Source organism: Bos grunniens, chromosome 5 (genome assembly GCF_055505025.1).
Source record: "Bos grunniens cultivar Pamir isolate PY7600 chromosome 5, Bosgru_T2T1.0, whole genome shotgun sequence".
Taxonomy (NCBI): domain Eukaryota; kingdom Metazoa; phylum Chordata; class Mammalia; order Artiodactyla; family Bovidae; genus Bos; species Bos grunniens.
In genome coordinates, this window is record NC_141169.1 from 101,064,532 (window position 1) to 101,069,704 (window position 5,173).

At 38.0% G+C, this 5,173-nt stretch overlaps 1 long non-coding RNA gene across 1 annotated transcript; it reads left to right on the top strand.

Moving 5' to 3' along the window:
* The first annotated feature begins 3,000 nt into the window (after positions 1-3,000).
* On the top strand, positions 3,001-3,469 carry LOC147372750 (uncharacterized). The gene is made up of 2 exons (XR_015164909.1): positions 3,001-3,090; positions 3,303-3,469. It is a non-coding gene; the product is annotated as an uncharacterized LOC147372750 (long non-coding RNA).
* Positions 3,470-5,173: the final 1,704 nt, after the last annotated feature.

Below are 5,173 nucleotides of genomic sequence, written 5' to 3' on the forward strand. Positions count from 1 at the left end.
CGAAGTCTGATATTATCCCTGGCTCTTAACAGGAAAGGGGCTTCCCAGGTGGCTCAGTGGAAAAAGAATCCACCTGCCAATCCAAGAGTTGCAGGAGACACGGATTCAAACCCTGGGTCAGGAAGATCTTCTGGAGAAGGAAATAGCAACTCACTCCTGTATTCTTGACTGGAGAATCCCATGGACAGAGGAACTTGGTATGCTCCAGTTCACAGGGTTGCAAAGAGTCAGACACAACTGAGCAACTGAGCACACATGCCCTGAACAGGAAGAAATAACATCTGAACACCATAAACAAACTGAATGCACCCTCACTGGATAAGCCAATATATAACCAATTCCCTTTTCCCACTGTTCTGAAGATTTTTTGCTAGATAATAATGCTCTTCATGGGCTTATGAGTTCTGTGATGCACAGAACTTTATGCAAAGTGTTTGTTTAAGGAAAGACCCTACCATACATGTTTGCCCTGGATCTCACACCCAGGGGGAACCTTTAAAAGACCAAATATCCAGTAATCAATAATTACACAGGATCTTTGCAGTTGAGGGTAACTTAATTTATGTAATATCTATGAATATTTAATATGAAAAACTACACAATCTATCCCATGGGATAGAATTAATTTTTGTAAACTTCTGAAAAGTGAAAGTGAAGTCCTTCAGTTGTGTCTGACTCTTTGTGATCCCTTGGACTATAAAGGCCTACCAGGCTCATCGGTCCATGGGATTTTCAAGGCAAGAATAATGGAGTGGGTTGCCATTTCCTTTTCCAGGGGATCTTCCCAACCCAGGGATGGAACCAGGGTCTCCCACATTGTAGGCAGACGCTTTACCATTGGAGTTATGTATATTGTGTGTAGACTCAAGAAATTTCCTCTTCCTATATCTTATGAGGTTGAACTATGAGCCTAAAATGTTGTGTTGACATTCTAATGCTCAGGACCTCAGACTGTGACCTTATTTGGAAATTAGGGCTGGGCTGAATGTAATAGTGAAGACATCACTATAGGCCTCAAGCTCTTTAGCACCAGTGGTATTATAAGAAGAGGAAATTTGGAGTCAGACAAAACTCTTAACAAAGTGAAGACAAAGGGAAAAGACAGCCCTGTGATTGAAGTGATATACCTATAAGTCAAAGAGCGCTAGGCATGGCCAGCCATTACCAGAAGCAGGAAGAGGCAAGAAAGGACTGTCTCCTAGAGCAGTCTGAGAGAGCATGACCCAGAGGACATATTGATATTGGGCCTTTCAGGCTGTAGTACTGAGACAATCAGTTCCTGGTGTTTTAAATCATGCAGTGCATGGCACTTTGTTATGGCAGCAGTAGCATTAACACATTGTATTTCTGAAATGTACAAACCCCTGCATCCTTGTTTTTAAAGTAGAAGACTGACTCAAGAATCCATGATTAATTCATTTTTTGTCAGTTGTTTCATGAGGGCTGTCTTTACACCTTGCTTATACTTTCCTTTGTTGTGGCAAAGCTTTTAAGTTTAATTAGGTCCCATTTGTTTATTTTTTGTTTTTATTTCCATTACTCTGGGAGGTGGGTCATAGAGGATCTTGCTGTGATTTATGTTGAAGAATGTTCTATCCATGTTTTCCTCTAAGAGTTTTATAGTTTTTTGTCTTACATTTAGGTCTTTCATCCATTTTGAGTTTATTTTTGTGTGTGGTGTTAGGAAGTGTTCTAGTTTCACTCTTTTACATGGAGTTTTCCCAGCACCCCTCGTTGAAGAGAGAAACGTGAAGATGTAGAAACAAAGACTAGCTATTGGGCTGGGGAACTGGTAACAATTTAGATTGTAATTCAACCACATAGCAGAATCACTGAACTCCTATTTCTCTGAAATACGTGAAGGCGTGACACACGCTGCTAAGTTATTTTTACAAGAAGCAGACCAGCTCCAAATGAAAACTGCTGACCATGAGAACATAGACTCTAGACTGGTTGAAACCGGAAAATTGATGATGCTTGAAACCTCACCTTGATGCCAAGAATTGTCTATGAGTTGGTGACACATTGCTCCTTGAACACTATAAAACTCCTCACTATCCCACTCCTGGGTGGGTCACACAGTCTTGAGTGCATTAGCTCTCTGTTGGCCTCCTTTGCCTGGCAGCACAATAAAAGTTACTCTTTTCTACTTCAGGCAAAACCTGTCTCTATGTTTCTATTCGGCAACAGAGAACACAGGCAGGGTTTTGGCAACATTATCAATATCAGCTTCTTTTCATTTCTATGTTTCATCTTTTTCAGATACAAGCATAACCTAGAATGTCCACTGCTTCTTTCAGGAAATGTATTTTAAAGAAAATACATTCTCTCAGCATTTAAGTGCAGTCAAATCTAGTTTTGTCTATCACTCAACAAAAGTGAATAAAAGCAGCCCTCACCACGTCACTCCTATCTTTATTGCTGTATCCAGTGACCTTGCTTCAGTAAATAACTCCCATGTCCTCTTGAGCACCATTTCCTTTTCTTCCTTACTAAAGAATAGTAGATTTACAAAATTAACTTCGAATGTACAATATAGCAGTTCAAAATTTTTATACTGCGTACATATAGTTATAGATGCAAATAACAAATATGTGTTTGCCAGGAAGGAGTGGGGGGAGCAGAGGGAAAGAAATAGGTGAGGAAGAGTGAGAACCAAAACCTCCAGTTACAAGATAAATGAGTTATAAGTATCAAACGTGCAGTGCAGGGAATATAGTCAATAACTGGGTAATATATTTGCAAGCTGACGTGTCGTAACTGGACTTATCATGGTGATTAGTTTGAAATCCATTGTCTTGCAATTAAAGTACTATTCATGAAATAGCTCATTGTCTTTTTAAACATTCATACAAAGCCCAATCTTCTGTGTGTTTGTAGCAAGTGGCCTTCTGACGAAAAATGTGTGGTTCACTGTGTGAATTTTTCACTATCCAAATTAGTTTAGCTTGACATTTTAAGTTACTTAGGAAGTTCCGGCCACAAACGGTTGACTGTAGTCTTAGTTCTCTAATAAGAGCTGGAAGTAAAATGCCTGATATAAATGTGGTAGAGAAAGATGTTTTCCAACTGTGTGGATTGTAAAATGAGGTAAGAATTTGGGCTGTAAGGAATGAGGGTGAGGACTGAGGTGATAAAATAATGCTACTGATAAGACTCTAGTGTCTACACAGGGAAAGTGGTTCACAGTTACAGAGTTTTCAAGGATGAGAGACCTTGAAAGAGTGCTATAATTTATAAATTGTAAATGTGTTTATAATTTGTTTAAGAATAAGCAGATATGGAAATTCTTGTTCTCACAGGCAATGAAAGGGAACTATTAAGAGAAAGAGGTAAGAGAATGGAAACAGGTAAAATTTATGACTGACAATGGAATGATTAATTTCACTGGGAAAAATACATACTGTAAAGTGTTACACAGATGCAGCATATTATTATTGTGAAATAAAGTATAAAACTTATCATGGAAGCTCACAGGAGAGAAAACATTAAAAGGCAAGTAAAAGATATTTACTAATTTAAAAAAGTGAACAATTCCAGATAAAAATTTAGGAGAACATTCAAATAAAATATCTTACATTAGATGCCATATAGAAAGAGAAGTGTGTGTGTGAGATTGAAATTAAAAGTCATGTATTAAGATTTTGTTTGATGATTTACTAAGTGAAAAAAGTGACTTTTACCTGTTGGAGAAAATTGAGGTATCATAATTTAGGATGGAAAATTTTCTTTATCCTTGATAAAAGTAGCAATCAATTTAGATAGAAGGCAATTCAGAGGAGGAAAAAGATGATTTCTAATTCTTGTTAAATGACTGCATTTATTTCTTCATTCCTTTGGTATTTTGAGTATCTTTATAAATCTGCTTAAAATATTTGCTAGATAATTCCAACATCTGTGTCACATCAGCACAGCTTCTGTTGATTGTCTTTCTCCATGCAAGTCCAAATTCTCATGGCTATTTGTATGCTGAATAATTTTGAATTGTCTTCTGGACATTTTTAATAAACATTTTGTTAGGAGACTCTTTGTTTAAACGTGTGGAGCCCATCCAAATATTTGGTTTGTGCAGACAATCACTCTGGCTAGGTTCAGGCCTTCTGTGAACTCTGGTTCCAGTTCAGTTTTCAGAGCCCTTGTAGTTTTATTTGGATATTTCTTGGAAGTGCATCAACTAATCGCCAATCTGGAATGTGGGCAATGTTCCTCTATAAATTTAGGTCTCAGTGTCTTTGGTACATTGGAGTCGGGTGTAGGCATGCACAGCTGGTGTGTCTGTGGACAGGGGGAATGCAGGAATTTGCTACCCTCTAATCACATGGTGTGCTGTGATTCATGGGGTCGCAGAGTCGGACACAACTGAGCGACTGAACTGAACTGAACTGAACTGAATCACATGGTGATGGTTTTTTCTGGTGACCAGACACTCCCTTGAAACTATACAGAACCTTCACAATGAGTGATCACCAGCATAACAAAGTTACTTCTTCTATGACTCAAGAAATGGACAAAATTATAATGATTTTTGAAGCTCCTTGCCAGGAATCAGAGGTAAAGATCAAATATATCTATTACAACACAGTTTTCATTCACTCAGATGGTGCTAGTAGTAAAGAAGCCCCCTGCCAATGCAGGAGATGCAAGAGATGCAGGTTCAATCCCTGGGTGGGGAAGATCCCCTGAGGTAGGCAATGGCACCCTGCCCCAATATTCTTGCCTGAAAAATTCCATGGGTAGAGGAGCCTGGTAGGCTATAGCCCATGGCACTGCAGAGGGTCACACATGATTAAGCACAGAAAACAAAATCAAAAAGTTAAGCACAGTTTGAAAAGTATCAGAACTTAGATATGGCAGAAATATTAGAATTATCACACTGGAAACTTTTTAAAAACTCTGACTGACATGCTAATGACTCCAATGCAAAATATAGACACCATGAAGAATAAATATGTAGTGTAAGGAGAACATAGAAATTATAAGAAAGGAAAAAAAGCAATGTCAGAGAATCAAAAACACTTACAAAAATACAGTGTCTGATGATCTCATTAATAGATTAGACATGGCTGAGGAGAGAATCTCTGAGTTTAGGTCATAGCAACAGAAACATCCAAAACTGAAAAGTTAAAACAAAACAACTGAAAAAAAAAAAAAAGAAAAGAAAACCCAAAACAAT